Below are 9,981 nucleotides of genomic sequence, written 5' to 3'. Positions count from 1 at the left end.
TGGTGTGACTGACTCCTGGAGATAGATGATGCTATTGAGATTCCCTGCTGGCTGATCCCTCTGTTAGCCTGCTCACTACAGTCTGTCCTTATGAACAACATACTGATGCAATTAGTACTTTTAGACCCACTAATACCTCCCTGACAAGCATTTCCCTACCTCAAGGGCCATCTAACCCATCACCACCTTGAAGCCAACTACTGAGGTGGGGGTAGGGGATTTTCTGAGCTGGTGTATTTATTTTGGTTTGTTGCTGCTACTAACTACTAATGTGACTACCAATGTATTTATTTGAGTGTTGGACATCACAGTAAATATTCACAGTGGCAAACTAGATTTGAAAATGGGGCCAGGAAATCAAATGGAAACATATAGGTCACTGTATGCTTACAACTGCCTGATGTCACAGAACACCATCTTAGCTCTCAATTTAATTAGAAACCACAGACCAGTAGAGGATTACTTTTTTGCTGAGGTGAGTCAGACAACCACAAGCTAAAATCCACAGATTATAGGTTATCATGAAGCCTAAAAGCCCTGTGAACTGCACGAAGATGTACGTTCTATTAAATTAAGTAATTTGAACGTATCCATACTATGTTGACTTAAATGTATATTTATTAGTGGTGGGCATAGATTTGTATTTATTTATCTAGATTAATCTCACTGTAATATTGGGATTAATCTAAATTAACAATGGCTCATTTGAATTCCGCCAAAGCATTCAGAATATGTGTGCTACCCAAATAAAGACTAAAAGTAAGTATTTGGTGCCACCTTAAGTGTTTCTACGTATTTTTATACGGAGGAACCCTAATAATAAAAACCTATTGTTAATAATAAAAACCTATTGTTTTTGTTAGTATTCTTACGGTGGCGCAATAAAACACGCCCAAAGTCTACGTGATTTCCCCAGCGCCCCATTACTCCAAAATGCCTGAAAATTGGTATACTTGCCTTATTTCTCATGGGGAACAAAAAAGCCTCAAGGACCCATATTGTCAGACTTATGAATTTTCTTGTACTGTCCAAATTTGGTACAACCTTCAAAACCCTTCTCCTCATGAACCATAGATCCAATCGATTTGAAATTTGTTCCAGATGTGAAAAATCCATGTTTTTATAAATGGTCAAATTGAATAAGAAATGCAATACAAAATGGCTGAAAGGGGTGTATTTATGTAAATGTCCACATTGCTTCAATATCTTTGTGTCAATAAATCTAATATATTTTTGACTCATGGTTTTTCAAACCTAATAGGGTTCAAGATGACATCACTCTGAAGTACCACGAACAATTTCACCTCGGTATGTCTATTTATAATTGAATTAATTTGAATGGCTCCACAGCGCACACTCCAAATTGTCACAGGCTCATCCAGCTCCTTGACACTAGGGTGACCACCTGTCTCGCTTTGCGTTGTGTTGCACAGCATTTTCACCCCTTGTTCCGCACGTTTCATATTGAATATGCTGTGCGATACAGCGCAAATAGGGACAGGTGGTCACACTACTTGACACACGCGCGAGCTTGGCGAGACGCACACACATTCTTTCTGGAAATGGTGTGCTGACCAAGCCCCCACCCTAGCTCCTGTTTCATTTCGCTTCCAATTGCAGCTCGCCGTTACGAATATAAATTATTTTTCGGCGGCCATTGTTGTTTTCAACTGGAATCGCCTGATAGCCGGTTTGGAGAGAGCCACGTTCGGTAAGTCCTATTTTTACACATTTTAACCTAGAATCAAGTACACTACTTTTGAATTATGGTGCAGGTTTGAGCACTTTGAGACCTTTAGATCATGAGTTTGAAGTGACGGAAAACCGAACTCGAAAAGTAGCTAGCTTTTTCCCTCTGTGTAATTACTGAATCATGTAGCATCTCGGCAAATTAATCAAAAAGCTAGAGGAGGGCAGCTTTTAGGAGAACAAGCAATTCCCCACAGACCTGTTGGCTCAGAATTTTGATTTGGGTCGAGAAAGTCTTTGTAATAAGCCTATGCGCCAGGGAGACCGCATAGGCTTAGGCGGCAGCCATGTTTTGGTTGCGTCATGTTCATAAGTTCACCATTTCACAGTTTGGTCGACACCAAAAATGTCGAGGAGGGCAGCCTTTAGGAGATGTGGGAATTGTGCTTTTAGCCAGATGCTCCGATTACTTTTGTGATTTGTGGAAAACTTGCAAGTGGAGTGAGACTGCGTCCCCGGGTGTACATTGTTTTGACTTAGCCTCAGTGACAGACTCGGTTCGCTCACTCACTGGCAGTGTGTAAACAATATTGTAGTTCACTCAATTCTACTCCTAAAATGTCAGGGAGGGCTGCTTTTTGTAGACAAGAGTCTGCTGAAGATAGCCAGTATATAGGATCTTTCAAAACAAGCCTATTTCATTTGTCATTTTCCTGAAAAAGGGACCTACGTTAGCCAGGCTAGTTTCACTCGGTCAGCCTATTTAAAGGTCTCTGACAGTCAGAATCACTGTTTACAGGCAAAGGGCGAGTTGGTCTTTGGTCAGATGTGTATATTGACCAGTTTAGAGCTAAATACTCTTGCCATAGCCTGGAATCAAGCCAAATGTTTGGAGTGACTTTGCATGGCCGGGTCTCCATCAGTTCAACACATTTGGATTTAAGTTCAAGTAAAGCCATTGCATTTCACAGTCAAAACTGCAGTTTATGTCAAGTGTAGATGTAAAAAGCTTCATTTTTCACAACTGACATGGATCCTTTCTTCACTTTTACAGGTCTGGAGGGTCATGCAGAGGCCTGCTCAACAGAGTTCAACAGAGGATGCTGAGAGAAAAACTATTCCCTTGCTGGACTACCCTCCTCTAGCTGGACAGAATCAGAATCAGGACAGCTTCATCCAGCTGGCCTGCCCTGACTGCCTGCAGGCCCTGCTTGCCCCTGCCTGCAGGCCCTGTTGGTCACCCTGAGAGTGCATGTTGTGTGGTTTAATGCGAAGTGAGTCGGCCATTGTACTTTGACACTTGATTATGAAGTTGATTATGGATTGTGCCACAGAATCATTGCCAATGAGGTCATTCTTGATTGTAAATTGGCTGTGGTTCCGGAAAGCGGTGTTCAAGCCATTTTTGAGAAATTCTGGAAACTGTGTTGCGACCAATGTGTTTTGATTGTGGGAGAAAATGTTTGGTCGACATCTAAACCTCATGCGTCCGCCACAGTATTTCTGCTTTGGCGTGACTTGCGTTGGGAGGGAGGTAAACAGCATGGATTGGGATAGTGTGCGGGCAGATGTGTTTTTATATAGGATGAAATGGAATAAGAAAAGGAATACAAAATGCCTGAAAGGGGTGTATTTATGTAAATGTACACATTGAAAGGGGTGTATTTATGTAAATGTACACATTTCCTCAATATCTTTGTGTCAACAAATCAAATATCATTTTGACTGATGGTTTTCAAACCTTATTGGGTTCAATATGACATCACTATGAAGTACCATCAACAATTTCACCTTGGTATGTCAAAATATGATTGAATTTTAGTAGTTTAAACTCTGGCTGAATCTAACAACTCTTGCCACAGAAGAAACAGCTTACTGTTTTATACAGTAACTCAAAATGACATTATTCAACACTGAGAATAGCTCAATGGACAGGGACAGTGACATGCAAAGTATAAGGTTGTAGGTTTGAATCCAGCTGCAGTCTTTTAGCCTGTCTTAAATTTGAATATCTGTTCAGTTAAACAGGATGACATCATTATGAAATACCATGCACAATTTCATGCAATTCCACTTTGAAATGTGAACCGTGTCTTAACCTTTGTCCCAAAGCTGACCAAAGCAAATAGTCTGCCCTTTCTACTCATCCATTCTCAACAGTTGGTGTGTAGCAGAGAGGATAGAGAGGCTGCCTTGAAACCTTATGCTCATGTGTTCAAATCCCCATTCAGCCTATTGTAGTTGGCCCAACAAGAAGTAGTTTTGATCTCTTGTTGTCCAACTCTTGAACTTCTACAATGTACATTTTTATTATATATTGCGGAGGAACCCGCATCGCTGCTTGCAGCTATATTTAGGGGCCAAACAGCGAAGCTGCCTATTGTTATTATTAGTACTATTATTATTAGGGGCCAAGAAGCAAAGCTGCGAGGCACCTATTGTAATTAGGGACCAAGCAGAGAAGCTGCGAGGCACCTATTGTAATGAATTGATAGTATTATTGGGATGTGCTTGCCTTCGGCGAGCTCAAACCATTGTTATCTCACATATATATTATTATTATTCTTTTTGTCCCCCTAAAACTTTGTCAATATTTGGACTACATAGACAACCTAGGTGTCAAACGTTTCGAGCGATTGAGTTGCTTGTATTTGGATTTACGTTCCGTTGCACAGTTTAGGAGGTTACAAAGTTTTTGTGGCAACAAAGTGCCTTTTGTCGACGAAGGGTAATCTGTGCAAGCTACGTCACCACGTCAACACACGTTAGCAACGACGCATGGATACAACGTGATAGAGACTTTCTAGCTCGCAAATTGGAGCTTGGATTACGAGTGAAAAATACCACCCCAAAAAAATCACAACCATTTGGTTTTGTAGAGAATGCGATTTCGAGTGGAACTGTTATCTCGCATTTTTGATTTAGGTCATGACAGTCTTTGAAATTTGAGTGAGTGCAGGTCGCCCGTGAGACCGCCTCGTCTTTTAGGCGGCAGCCATGCTAGAAAGCGTCATAGTAGTATTTTTTGTAGCTGATTTTATAGTTCAATTTTACACAAAAAACAGAAAGAGGGAAATGTTATGACGATATGACTATTGTGAAAACAGCCAGGTGGTGAGATTTTAATATAGGTTGCTGTTAAAATGTTGATTTGTTTGCTATGTGAGAGCCTGTCAGCCTCCATCGACGATTGCGGAAGCAACAAGTCAACAGTGTTGACACTCAGTCAACTGTCGATCTGCGTCTGGTGAGTATTTTCTTAATTTAGTACCAGGGTCAATTCTACATCTAAATGGAGAGCAGTGTTTTAAAGATATGGCGATTGCGAAGACAGCCAGCGGGTCAGCATAGTTTATTATTTGTGTAAAACTTGGAATTTGAGTGAGACTGCGTCTTGTTTGGACGTTAGCCACAGAGTCACAGACTTGGCTCTACACTGGCAGTGTATTAGGCTACAGTACTGTCTTCAATGCCACAGCTATAAGTAAACTTTATTATGTCTCATTACACGGCTGTTCTTAATGCTGTAGAATTCTCCATTCACTTGAATGGGGCTTCCCGACGTTCTGCGGTGAACAATTTTCTCATATTTGACCGTTGCTTTGCACATTTGACCGCTGTCAAGGGAAGTGGCTTTTTTGCCTTGGATTCACGTCTTTCATAGCACTCCGCAAGTAGTCGGTAACTTTTCAACCCCAGCGTACTCTGTTGCTTAGCGACGTCAGCTGATTTGAATCCTAAATAATGCACAAAGTCTATGAAGTTCAACGTCTTTGGCGAACTATTTCTCTGCTGATCAACAATACGAATGGTAACAAATACATTGTAAAAAGACACACTGTGTTCAGTTATTTTTGTTGGCAAGTAGCCGTGGACAGCGGCGTAACAATGACTTGGCGGCCCGAGTGCAGATCTCACCAACGTGCCCCTTAACCGACCTATCGTCAGGCGAAATTATTGAGTGTGGATCTTGGAGAGGCGCATGGAAATGTATTTTCTATTAGTGTTGCGTTTGAACACGTTCATGAACTCGCTCATAATTTCGGTGAACGTGAACTGAACGTAGCCTACTGTATTAGGCTACTGCCTGATGAACGATACTGTGCAGTGGACGCACTCATTCTGGTGTCTGTGAATGGCACGTTCACTCTTTTTAATTTCGTTTAATAAAGTGCCATATTTCTAGAGACTTCCAGGCTAAAAACACACCGTTAACAGTCTTGTGTCCAGGGTTACCTAACATGTCAATTGCTGCGTGTGCTTTCTTGTACTGAACTCACCTAGTTCATTATTTGGAGCTTTGAACTTAGTTCAACATTTTGAATTATGAACTATGAACTGAACTAGTTCATGTAGAAAGTGAACTTTCCCAACACTGCTTTTACAATACACATTGTGAATTGATTGGTGAATGTTTGGTTTTATTTTTGTATATGCTAGCTTAACGTTTAGCCTATCTAGCTTTAGCTATTTTCCAACAACATCCTGCACATTGTTTTCAATATCTAACCTGGCTGCTGCCTTATGCCTATACGTGCATTTAATGATGTTTAATAGCCATGTCTAAATGCTTTCCATAGGCTGTACCAGACAGTAAACGTTAGACTACCCTGGTGGCTGAGTTTCACTCATTGCTGTTGGGCTGGGGGTCAGAGGTAGCGTCCTCTTGAACACCTCGCCACAAATCCAAATGAAGATAATTTTGCCAGCTTTGCCACCCTTTAATACTGCTCTTTGTGTTTGTGCCGCTTCCTGCAGCCACTTTTGTGTTTTTGAAAGAAGGGCATGATGGGGTAGCCTACTTACCGCGATTACTCAACACGCAATGCAACACAACAGGATGGCAAACGATCACAACGTGTGGGTGGGCTATAGAATTGTTGAGAACATGTTACCCAGACAATATTACTTAATAAAAACGAGATTTGTTTCATTCAGCAAATGAGGTCAAATGAATTATTTGCTGTTGTTAAGACTGACTATTGTTAAAATGTTTATTGGGCAGATTAGAATAACCATAATTGAGAAATGTTTGCGAATTGATCAGACTGGATCATATGTTAACCTTTCTGTGATTTACGCGGAGCAAGGGGCCCGATCAGTTCTTCAGGTAGAGTTCGCTCTTGAGATCGAGGACGGACCCCCTTTTGCCACGGGCCCTAGTGCAGCTGCACTCCCTGCACTCCCTATGGTTGCGCCACTGGCCGTGTAATAAGCGGGATAATGTATAGAACGCCGGTCATTATTGGGGAAATAAGCCCCTTCATGGCAAAATTAAACTGGAGAAATCTCTGCTTCGCGTCGTGCCTAACAACTCCCCTTACCTGTTCTAAAATCAGCGCAAACCATGGCCTCTTGGGGCTTATTGCTTAATTATCCCCTACAAAATAAAAGAAACGTTCTAATTTCCTGCGCTTTCAAACAATCAGTGGAGAGTGGATAGCAACGGCAGCTAGCTTGCCTCTAGCAAACTGCTTTTGAATTAGCCATGTCCCCCTAAATTAATATCGAACTTATTTACGTTTTGGGAGGCTTATTTTCAGTTAGCAGACGGTACAATTTGAATCGCAATTCCATCTGAAATAGTGCCAGTGACAACGTTGTTACAGTAGCTTGTTTCAAAGGGTGTTCTTAATGAATTATGCAATGTGAGTTGGATAAATGCTTGAAAATATCACTAGAAGGGAAAACGGACCCACCTGCATCTGAAGGAAGCAAGCACACCCTACAATTTCCCCAGAAATTGTACCCTCTCTAGTTATTATTCTAGTACCATGGAAGTCAATGGCAGCCCCTAGACCCCTTCGATAACTTTTTGTAAAATTTGGCACACTCATTAAGGACAGTTCCTTCTATACCTACACCAAGTTTCATGTCTCCCATTAGACCACTCTAGCGCCACCAATGGGTCAAAGTTGGACTTGTGTTTACACACACAACTTTTGAACCGTATGACTCATTTTCAAAAATGGTTCTATTGGATTCCCTGGATCAAGACGAGTTCAACGCACACCATGGCGTCAATTTCCGGTTATATAGATTTTCCGCTATTTCCGGTTTTATCGAAAACATTTGAAAGCCTACTCCTCCTACAATTTTTGTCAAATCTTTTTCAAAATGACCAGAGATGACCTTCAGGGCATCAAAAGTTATCGAAAATAATTTTGATCCTCACAACCGTTTGTCCGGTACAGCCAATCAAATTCGGCAACAAAGCAACCAAACAGGAAATTGGATCAAATCTCAGCAAATATTTGAGATATCAAAACCAAAGTTGGCACATCGGTGGAAGACACTACACCATGTTACCATGTGAAAAATGTACTTAATATCTTAAAAAATGACTGATATAAAGCAAATCGAATTTATCGCTAACGTTAAAATAATACTTTAAACATCCACCGGTCTTAAACGGATACTCTGATACTATCACTGGTTCATATGAAGACTCTTGAGAATGTTTAGTATTCAAATCTGAAAAAAAGTTGAATGCAAGATGAAAAGTAGATTTTTAGTGAATATTTTAAATATACATGCTTGGCTAATTTCAGAGCTTTTTTGCAAAATCCTCTCTTCCCTCCTCCTGCCCGCGCGTGCTCCAAATCCTCACACACAGTCAGCCTTCCCTTGACACACGCGCGGTCAGGGTTAAGACAAGACGCACACGCAACATTTCAAGTGAGTGTGGGCTGACCAAGCCCCCACTCATTCCTTAGTCTCTAGCAAAGGTCTTGTGGATCTTGATGGTATAGCATTTCTGATTTTGTATGCCGTGGTAAAAAGGTCTCCAAATCCTTAAACATTGATACTGAAGGCAAAGAAACACTTTAACAAAAGCTGATTTGTAGGTATTGCATTTCCCATTTTGTATGCAATGGTAAAAAGTTATACAAATCCTGAAACATTGATATATATATGTATATATATATGTATATATATATATATATATCTTTATTTGACGCCAAGTTCCATATAAAATAACAGACATATAGCTATAAAAAAGGGAGAAAAACAAAAAGATAAAACATAGATAATACAGTGCATTAAAAAGTATGAAGACTTTTGTGCCAATGTCGTCGTAAGTTCCAAGTAAATCGATAGCAGCTCTTTAGAGGGTTGACCAGAGCCTCTACTATTCACTTCTCAGACTTTTCCAGTCGACACATGAAACCATACATCAGTTGTCTCAAGAGTGCCTTACAGGTTGGTACGTGCTTAGACACAAACAACTGACTAGCACTATGCCACCTAGGCACATTAAATAGCAATCTAAAAGCATCATTGTAAGCTACGTTCAGTATCTGTATACTCCTTTTCCTGTACATAAACCACAAATGAGCAGTGTACAATGGTTTTATGTAGGTTCTAAACAGGGAACATTTAACTAATTCTGAGCACATAGAAAACTTCCTTAATAACATATTGGCCTGAGAATATATTTTACAGCGCTGTCGATATATATCGTTGTCATCTGTCCAATCATCAGAAATGACATCGTCGTCGTCATCTGCCGCTTGTCCGGGGATCGGGTCGCGGGGGGCAACGACCTAAGCAGGGAGGCCCAGGCTTCCCTCTCCCCGGCCACTTCCACCACCTCTTCCTGGGGGACCCCGAGGCGTTCCCAGGCCAGCCGAGTGACATAGTCCCTCCAGCGTGTCCTGGGTCTTCCCCGGGGCCTCTTCCCAGTGGGACGTGCCCAGAACACCTCACCAGGGAGGCGTCCAGGAGGCATCCTAATCAGATGCCCGAGCCACCTCAGCTGGCTCCTCTCGACGCGGAGGAGCAGCGGTTCTACTCTGAGCCTCTCCCGGATAACCGAGCTTCTCACCCTATCTCTAAGGGAGAGCCCGGACACCCTGCGGAGAAAGCTAATTTCGGCCGCTTGTATTCGCGATCTCGTTCTTTCGGTCACTACCCATAGTTCGTGACCATAGGTGAGGGTAGGAACGTAGATCGACTGGTAAATAGAGAGCTTCGCCTTTCGACTCAGCTCCTTCTTCACCATGACGGACCGATGCAGAGCCCGCATCACTGCGGACGCCGCACCGATCCGCCTGTCGACCTGGCGCTCCATTTTTCCCTCACTCGTGAACAAGACCCCGAGATACTTGAACTCTTCCACTTGGTTCAGGATCTCCTCCCCGACCCGGAGATGGCACTCCACCCTTTTCCGGTCGATAACCATGGCCTCAGATTTGGAGGTGCTGATTCGCATCCCAGCTGCTTCACATTCGGTTGCGAACCGCTCCAGTGAGAGCTGAAGGTCACGGCCAGATGAAGCCAACAGGACCA

This window comes from Hypomesus nipponensis, chromosome 8, assembly GCF_054491055.1.
Source record: "Hypomesus nipponensis isolate SF chromosome 8, ASM5449105v1, whole genome shotgun sequence".
In the NCBI taxonomy this organism is placed as follows: Eukaryota; Metazoa; Chordata; class Actinopteri; order Osmeriformes; family Osmeridae; genus Hypomesus; species Hypomesus nipponensis.
This window is presented reverse-complemented; position numbering follows the sequence as displayed.